Source organism: Dipodomys merriami, unplaced genomic scaffold (assembly GCF_024711535.1).
Source record: "Dipodomys merriami isolate MVZ:Mamm:240054 unplaced genomic scaffold, mDipMer1.0.p SCAF_657, whole genome shotgun sequence".
Classification (NCBI taxonomy): Eukaryota; Metazoa; Chordata; class Mammalia; order Rodentia; family Heteromyidae; genus Dipodomys; species Dipodomys merriami.
Genome location: NW_027206243.1, coordinates 329,388 through 339,500, shown reverse-complemented (window position 1 = coordinate 339,500; position 10,113 = coordinate 329,388). Strand labels below are relative to the sequence as shown.

Genomic DNA, 10,113 nt, shown 5'->3' with positions numbered 1-10,113 from the left:
TTACTTGAATCACACTCCAGCCTTTTGTTTATATTTTGCTTTTGAGACAGGGTTTCACTAACTGCCAACTAGCCTCAAACTAAGTTCCTTATTTCTCCACCTCATAAGTAGCTAGGATTACAGGAATATACCACCCAGAAAAATAGTTACATTTAAGATCAATCCTAGTTGTTCCCTATGTAAAACCATTTTTATTTGAAAAGTGTAGACAGTTAAGTCAGAACTTACTCCAAAAATATTCTAGGATTCTTTAATAAAATCAGATTGAGAGGTGGTAGACTCCATTTCAGTCAGTGCCTGAAATAGTTTCACAAAGCAAGAAGATTTTTCTTAATGGATTCTCTCTTAACTCTGCTGTAGCTTCTTAAATCTCATAGACAGGGAAAGATGACCAGTCTTACCCTTTTGAGAACCAGGTCTTCATTTTAGGTCTTCTTTATATAACTTAGGAATTCCTCTTTTTCCATTTGGCAGCCACTTTTTTTCCCACTGTACTTGCAGTTGCTGTAACACAGCACCAATTTCCTTCCTGGAAGAAATGCCAACTTTTCTAATGTCAGGTCCGCTCAAAGGGAAGGGGGCAGGGACCACTACTACATCTCCATGAGGAGACTGCGTTCACCCTGGTACTTCAGCAGCTCACATACTCTGGCATTTGCATCTGGCTCTCTGGAATCTACAATGAAGTTTTGATAGGGTTTCAATGGTTTGGAACGATCTGATGCTTTAACTAAGTCTTTCCTATTTTTAACTCTAAATAAGCCAATGTTTTTCCTCTTCTTGTGAAATCTTCACCTTCAAATCCCATTTTGTGACATCATCTTGTACTTTCCGCAGTGAGGCCAAGATGGTCCTTCGCTTTGCTGAGCAAGTATCAACATTTTCACTGACTTCACTATATTCTTATAAACTTGCAATTGTGGGTAAACCTTTATGAGGAGCCATATCAAGATCATAGATCAGGTGAAATAAGTCGTTTACACATTTACCAACAAGAATTTTTTTCAGTTCTACCCAAATGCACTCTCCTGATAGTCCAGCCAAGCCTTTTGCATTTTCTGCGATTGCTTCCAAAGTCTCAGCATCATGTTTACCAGGTTTGTACACAATTCTGCCATCAAACCTGAAGTAGCTTAAAATCCGAAGTTAATCTTCTTGTATTCTTTGATGTGTTTGTCATACAAACCGTAACTTTCTTATTTTTTAAAAAACTTCATAGCCATTAAAGTAAACGAGTCAATAACCATCAAGGCCTAGAAACATGTAGTTTATAGTGAGGTCTCTGTGTTCGGCATCCTTCTGCTGGACAGTTGTGAATTCTACCTAGGCATGTCTTCTGTCAGTTGTGACATCTATCCAGTGTGGTAATTTCAAAATTGCCTTCACGAAGCATAGCCATGATGGTTCCCTGCTTCTCTCCTTTGTTGGTCATCTGAATGCCACCTGACAGAAATATCTCCTTTATTTTGGTTGGGGTGGCCAAATCGACATCTTGAAGTTTCACCCCATTTGGCAGATCCCTCATCGCTCCTCTTGCTGTTCTCAGCTCTTGATTCTCTTCCCCTAATAATTCTGTCAGACTCTTCAATCCTCCCATTAAATGGGACTGGAATCCTGGAGATTGCCGCTTCAAGACAGAGCCTTCTCTAGCCTTCGTCCTGTCCTGCCTGCCCAGGACCTAGCAGCCTCTGCATCCGGAGAAGTGGCCACACACATCTGCCAGTTGGGCACGTGGGCACATCGACCACACTTCCCTGCGTGCCCACCACACTTCCATGCGCACCCTCCACACCTCCCTGCGCGCCTACCACACTTCCCTGCGTGCCCACCACCCTTCCCTGTGTGCCTACCACACTTCCCTGCGCACCCACCACACTTCCCTGCAGGTGGGGATGAGATGTGATTTTATTCATCAACTGCCAGATGCTCACTTCCTTGTCTAGAGGTGGCTCAACCCCAGCCAAGCAAGTGGGCCAGGCCTTGAGTTCAAGCCCCACTCGCATCAAACATCAAGTAAAAAGAAAAAAAGTACATTTTCCTATCACTCTCGAAGTGCAGACTTTGGGGTGCCTTGGGGGGAGGAGGAGGGGAGCAGGACTCCAGAGAATAAACTAGATCTCCAAATCATTGCAGTCACCCCGCCTGGACCCAGAAGTCCTGCCCCCCCCCAAAGAGACCTCACCGCACACAGGGGGCCCTGAGACAACCCTGGATCTGAGGATGCCACCCACCCATCTCAATGGGGGCAGGTGCTGGGGGAGTGGGAAGGCCCCCTCCCACCACATGGATCAGGCAGATCTGACTCCCAATTGCTCAGAAACCCGTCCTGGGCCCAACCCGCATGGTGCCCAGTGGACCCCTGCTCCCCCCCTTTCCTCTGTGAGAAAAACCCTCGGGCCAAGTGCCAGGGGGCCTGCCAGGACCGGTCTCTTGCCCCGACCTCCTGGATCCCCCCCCCAAAGAGGCCGTGCATGGGGCACCAGGATGGGGGCCCACCGGCAAAGGCTTACCCCTGGACATCCTTGTCATTAGTCACTAGTCACTAGTCACAGAAGAGTAGAGCTGGAACAGTCATATCCAGAACACTGCATCTGATAATAATTGTTACTCGCTTATGTTCCTAGGATAGTATATTCACTTACATTGGTGCTTAATAATTAATTATTATTGAGTAAGAAGAAAGTTTCACTCTTGCCTGTCTTTTGGATTAACATTTTTATTTAGTTTTAAATTGTGTACATCAGAGAAAATAGGCAATAATTACCTTTCTGAATCTGGCTTGTTTTGTTTAATAGAATCTTCAGTTCTACCCAGATATCTGCAAATGACATAATTCCTTTCTTTGTGAGCTAGTAATTTCGCATCGTGAATACGTGCCACACTTTCTATTTTTATTAGCATCAATTGGTTGCACACAGTGTTCTCATTTTGAGTTGCCAAGTACACATAGACGGTGCCTTGATTAGACTCATCCTTCCATCATCCTTCCTCATCTTCCTATACTCTTCCCAACATAGCCTCCACAAGCTTCATTTTCACCCAGCTGCAAAAAAAATATTTTGACTATATTCACCCTCCTTCATCCTCATTAACCCTCTTCATTCCCAAATAGTTCTCACATCCCAGACAGTATATGCTTCACTTTTCTAACATTCATTTTTGTTAAAGTACATATTAATTATTCAAAGGTGATTACCATTGCATTTCACAGTGTACATACTGTACTTTATGTGATTAATCCCTTTACTTACTCTTGTTTTTTTCCAGTGTTCTACCCTCTATTTATTCATAGCTTTCAGTGAGTTTGGTTTTATTATCTCACTAACAGGTGCAATTGTATTTTGGCACTGTTCACTTTCTAGCATTCTCTTTTCTCCTTCTCACTTTTAACATTTTCACAATTGCAACAGGATAATTTATACATGCACACACATACACACATATGTGTTAAGAAGTTAGTGTTTTTGTGGGATATTTTTTTGTCTTGGTACTGGGGCTTCAACTCAGAGCCTGGGTGCTGTGCCTGAGTTTTTTGCTCAGGAATAGTACTCTACCACCTTAACCACAACTTACTTCTAGCCTTTAGGTTGTTGATTATTGATAAGAGTCTTCTGGACTTTGTTGCTTAGGCTGGCTTTGAACCATGAGCCTCATATCTCAGTCACCTGAGTAACAGTAATTACAGGTGTGAGCTACTAGTGCCTTGCAAAAGACAAGATTTTTAAAAATTAAGCTTCTGAAAGAAATAGAAGGGAAGTTTATCTATTTAAACTCACTTTAGGATATTTTCACCTATTTTTCTCTGGATGATTTTTGTTCAATTAGGAACAGTGTTTGATTTATATCAATTCAGAAGGCCAATGATATGTTCTGATAGCTTATATATAAAGTAAGAATAGTAGAGGTAGTCTAATACATCTGAACATTTTGTGGATGATCAGTGTTCATTATAATGGGACTGAACTTTGCTTCGAACCACCTGATATAAACCAGGCCTTCCAAATGCTGCATTATCCCTTTTAATTTTTTTCAGTTGTTTACCTTACTGTTTCCTTTTCTGGAATTGTCTATTGCAGTGGGCTGCCTCACTTTGCCAAGTCTAAACTCCATAGGGTTAGAAGAGATTATATCTGCCTTCTGTCCTTAAAGCACACAGGAAACAAAGTCCTTCTGAAAAGTGCCTTCCAAAATTGTTTATATTTTTGGTGAATTTTTTTCTTTCCCTTACTAGATAGGTTGAATGCCCCAGGTAACCCTCTGACTGGATTTCTAATATTTACCACTTGTGGGACTTCTTTGGAGATGCATTTCCAAAACCAGTATCAAGGGATATGTGGTACCCCAAATCTCCTGTGAAGTGATACTGTAAGAGGATCTTCAGGCTTTCTGGTTGTTGAAAGTCATTACTATTGATTGGCATGACTTCTATTTTCAGGTGGTATTGAGTTTTATGAATATGAATTTAACAACTTTTATACAACTTCAAGGGACCAGCCATTTTCCTTTGTAAAGTAGTCCAGAGCTTTCAGAGAGTGATAAATCATCCAAAGGGATTAGCAGGTTTGAAAAGCAACATTTATTAGCTAACATGACTATTTGTTTTTCCACCCAGATTTCCTCTCCAAGAAAATTTATAGCCATGCCTCTCTGACTGAAATATCTCCCATAACAAAACTGGATCGAATATGCAGCCAATCCATTGCTTTTGCCTTCTTAATAACTAAATTGGATTGACTAGGTTGTTGATCTCATTGATTGTGTAGAAATCCTTTAAGTTGGCTGGAAAGAGAAAAATAAAAAGCAATTAGGTTAGCAATTGTCTGAGTTTGTGATCACAGGAAAACATGAGTTGTGTTCTTTGCAGACTAACTTTGCCTTTATTGATGGACCTAATTGGGAAAGCTATTTCTTCTTTTTTTTTCCCTGAGAAAGGGGAATTGCATTACTGACAACAAAATACTTTTTTCTCTGAAAGGTTTTGTACTCTTTTGGATCTAGATTCTGAATCACAATAAATCATCAGTTTTAAACTTTCCTTTCAGAGTAAAAAGAATAGATGCATTCTTGTCTAGGAAAATAAAAATTATTTTGGTCTCTAGCATACGAATAGAATAAAATCATCCTTAGGATTTAAAATCACTGAATTTCACTTTGTTGGAGTGTGAAGATATCATTATAACTAGTATTGTCCGTATATGCAGAGTTTAAATCCCTCCTTATTTAGGAAAATTTCTGGGGAATTCAGAAAATCAAATGATAGATATCTTAGACATTTCTGTTTCAAGATAAAGAATGGAGGAAAATTTATTATTGAGTAAACCAAGAAAAGATTTTAAAACCAGCTTAGTGTCCTTTCAATTAGGAATATTTCCCTTTGGTACTTGAGACTCAATCCAGGGCCTGGTACATGCCTCCAAACAAGCCCTCTTGCACTGAGTTATGTCCTTAGCTTTTAAAGCAGATTTAACAGTGAAGTTTTCTTCTCATTTTAAATATCTTTATTGTATTATCTAAAGGAGCTTTAGCTTTAAGATCTGTGCTACACCTTCTCTTTTTGTATTTTTTTAAAAAATATTGTAAAGATGATGTACAGAGGGGTTACAGTTACATGTGTAAGGTAATGAATACATTTCCTATCGAGCATTATTACCCCCTCTTTTTCTCCTACTATCCCTTCCCTCCCTGACCTCTCAAGTTCTAAAGTTCATTTCCAACATAGTGTCTTGTACATCTCATTGTTAAAATGTGTCAGCCTGTATCCTTGTTTCAGTATTTTATTATTTCCCTTCCCTTCCCCAACTTAGAAAAAGGTATATACAAGATGCAGGGCACTGGAGTCAAATGAAGTGAAAACAGGGGTTATACCATGGGGGAAGAATATACAAAAGAAACAAAAAATCATATAGTACATTAAAAACATCAATGACAAAGATAAAACCTCTTGTGCCCTATCTTGTGGTTCACTTCACTTAACATCATCTTATATGGTCATATGTACATAGTTTTTAAGCTTTTCTCTTTATTTGATAAGATTATCCTAGATATATACTAGTTATCACAAATAAGGGAAACCATGGTAACTATATTACTTTGGGCCTGGCTTACTTCACTTAATATGATTTTTTCCAAGTCTTTCCATTTCCTAACAAATGGGGAGGTGTCATTCTTTCTGATGGAAGCATAGATTTCATATAGTTATATAGATAGATAGATATAGATTGATATAGATAGATATATCTATATATATCACATTGTCTTGATCCATTCATCTGCTGAGAGGCATCTGGGTTGGTTCCATATCTTATCTATGGTGAATAATGCTGTGATAAACATAGTTGTGCTGGTATCTTTAGTATGGCCTTGTTTGTGATCATTTGGGTAAATGCCTAGATGGGGGAATGCTGAATCATAGGGGAGCTTTATGTATTGTCTTTTGAGGAACCTCTCTTCTGTTTTCCACAATGGTTGAACAAATTTACACTCCCCCCAACAGTGCAGTAGGGTTCCCTTTTGGCCACATCCCCTCCAGCATCTGTTGTTATTAGATTTCTTGATGATAGCCATTCTAACCGGGGTGAATCAGTTTTGCATAGGAAATGGGTCCCATTGTTGAAGGGCAGACACAAAATGATTAATCATATAAGATGGTGTAGATTACCACCCCTTGGGCCACTACCTTTCCTGGGTCTTCTCTTGCTTTTGGTTTGGTAGCTGTGTTTGCTGCCTTCTGATTAGTATGTGCCTTGAGTCAGCCAACTTTAAGCTACATTTGCTAATGGCTACCAAGCCTCTGTTATAAATTTTACTAATAAAAGTTGGAATTTTTGACAGTTGGCATTTAGAGACAGGAATACAAAGCTATCACCTTTCTTAAATTGGCCTTGGGCTATGAATAGTGGGTTCCATAAGTCTTAAAATGCATCATGTTTGAATTTCAGCACAAGCAGTAAGTGATGCTTCATGACTTTTGCCAAATGATTGTTTGTTGTGTGTCTCATGGAGTCATTGGCCTTTATTTAACCACTGCTCAGGAGAAAACCACATACTCTGCAATATAGGGGTTCATCTGGTGATCACCCTTATAGAGAAGATGTCCTGGCATGCAACACTGAGCTCTACGTTCCAAAAGCTGATGGTTGACTAGGGTTGTGATTACTTCCACTACTGCTGCCTGTGCCTCTATCAGAAGGAACAATCATGGTGTCCAGGGCTTTGGGAGAATACTGCTATATACTGGATCTTGTGAAAAGCAGCCCCACGAGCTTTACTCCATGACTATAAAAGTATCTGGAGAGACTGTTGCCCTGTTGAGTATCTATAAAATGGGCTGCAAGAGACTGGATTCAGTTGAATGTTTCAACTTAAAATATGATGAATTAATTCAAGCAATGAATGCTTAGGGTCTCTGAGTTCATTTTTTGTAACTGAAGAGTATAGGAAGGATCACTTTATATGATCCTTTGTCATATAGTTTCAGAAGTTTCTGTCCATAGTCAGCTGTGGCCTTGAGATAAGGCAAATCATCAGGTATATGGAGCACCTGGTAGAAAGTTTGTAAAACTCCAGCTCAACAGAAAGAACCTGAGTGTGCTGGGTTCTCCTGTCATTCCAGCTACAACAGAGAAGCCTAAAACAGATGGATCACAGTCCAGGAATGTTGCCTGGATAGGAAGCCAGACTTTATGTAAAAAATATCAGTACAAGAAAAGAACTGGAGTCATCAGTTAGCAGTAGAGCACTTGCCTAGTAAGCTCCAGGTCAAGCTCAACCCCAGAACTGCCAGAAAAAAAACAACTAACAAACAGGAAAACAACAAATAATACTGTTAATGGGAAAGTAATATGAACAGATGAAGCACAAATGGCCAATTAATATATGAAAAAATACTACATTTGTACTCATCAGAGAAATGCAAATCTCACTACATTGAGATTCTATCACATTCCAGTGAGAAAGGCAAAAAATACTGATGACATTGTGGGGGATTGGGGTGAGAGGAGGCAGTAAAAGGGAAACTTCTTACACAATGAGTGGGGATGTAAATTAGTGTAGCCACTATAGAAGTGTAAATTGAGGTTCCTCAAAAACAGAATCAACATATGACTCAACTATACCACTGTTGGGCATATACCTAAAAGAATGTAAGTCTGCAAACAATAGAGATACCTGTGTTATATTAAAATAAAACCAAGCTGTAGAATCCGCCTAGGTAACAATCAACCAAGGAACAGATAAAGGAACTGTAATATATATTCAAATATAATTGTATTCAGTCATAAAGAAAAATGAAATCTGTTTTTGCAGGAAAATGGTTGGAATTGGAGATGATTATATTAAGTAAAATAAGCCATGCTCAGAAAGATGAATATCACATTTTCTATTATATGTGGAATCCAGATTTAAAAGACAAAATGAAAACTCAGGTGGATTATTAGGAAAGAGGAAGTGGTACAGCTTAAAAGGATGAGGAAGACAAGGCAGGGGAATAGGGCAGGTAAACAGTATAAAATGTATTTGCATATAGAAATATATAAACAGACACATGTATATACACATGTTTATATACATATATCCTAAAAGATAATAAAAAGCATTTTATTTTTATAAAACGTACACCAAGAATTTTTTTAAAGGGATATAAGTGTTAGCTTTTGTGTTAAAACTTTGGTACTGCCCCAAATCTTTTTTTTTCTTAAGAGCTAAAAGTGCTGATGTCAGGGTGTCACATTTAGGGAAGGAAATGTAAAGTGGAAGCCAGAAAGTCAGAGAGATTTGCAGGTCTTAAAAATTGAAGTTGGAATGAGGGATGATAAGCCAAGGAAGGCTAGCAGCTTCTAGAAGCAGGAAACTATAAGGAAAGAGGTTTTCCATAAAAATCTCCCAAAAGAACAAACACTTTGAATATCTTGATTTTTAGTTCAGTGAAACTGATTTTGGACTTAGAACTACATGTTAACAGATTTGTGGAGGTTTCTAGCCACCAAGTGTGTGGTAATTTGTTATAGCAGCAATAGGAAATGAATACCAAAAAGCAGTCTGATCACATCTGAAAAGCCACACGACTAGACTACTACTGGCTTCCTGCTGCAGACTTGATCAAGCACCCCAATAACTTACACAACCAGATCTAATTCAACGAAAGGAGAAATGTCACATTTCCGTTGTCCCCCAATCAACAATTGGAACTGTAATGAAGTATCTCACTATCACTGCACTTTTTTCTCCCTTGTCTGAAGTGTGGCAAAGGCAACAAAAAACACCCCTGAACCAGTCAGCTTTCTGGACTTTAGGTAGAAAATTTCCCCCTTGCTCTACTTTTAAGCACAATAAAAACTCAAACTATGCACCTTTCCCTTGCTAAAGCTGCCCTGTTCATGACCAGCTGCCCTCTTCTCCCAAAAGGTCTCAGCATGTCTGATCAGCTTTTCATGTCCAAGGGTAAGTTGTGGAGTTATCCATTCCATCATCCTAACCCATCCAAAGGGGGCCAGAGAACACAAGAGCATCTCAGCTGACCAAGTAAAATCCTGTGGCACATTGTTAGAAGCATTTTGTCAAATGATTTCTTTAAGAGGCTGGAAATTTACATTAAACTAAGCCAGGACTTTTAAGGTGTTTCAGTGTATCCTCTCAGGCTCCTTCCAAAGGGTTTTACCTTTGTCATGAAGATTTGAAGACTGGGAAGTACTATGCCAAGATAACTTGGTTTCAAACCCAGGATTGTATGATAATCAAGGAAGATCAGGATATCACACAGATGATGTCAAGGAGCCTGCTTCAGAAAAATTGGCCTAGATTTGTGGGGCACAAGGGCCATCTTGGATGATACTCAAAAATGATCCAACATAAACTTTACATGTCAAGTAGACAAACTTGGGGCTCAAAGTATTTTTAAGTTTAACATCCTAAAAGAAAATTAAAAATTTCCCCTTTTCCTGCCACATTTTCTGTAGCATCAAAATGAATAAAAGTAGAAAAATTTCAAGTATGTGAGGAAATCTGTGTATGTTTGTGGGACTGTGATGGTGATGTGTGTGGATGTGTGTGTGTGTGTGTGTGTGTGTGTTTGTGAGAGAGAGAGAGCATGAGAGAGAGAGAGAGAACAGCAGGCTG

At 39.1% G+C, this 10,113-nt stretch overlaps 1 pseudogene; it reads right to left on the bottom strand.

Annotated features, from left to right (window-relative positions):
- Positions 1 to 425: 425 nt before the first annotated feature.
- On the bottom strand, positions 426 to 4,110 carry LOC138815677 (CCA tRNA nucleotidyltransferase 1, mitochondrial pseudogene; annotated as a pseudogene).
- Between the last annotated feature and the right edge of the window lie 6,003 nt (positions 4,111 to 10,113).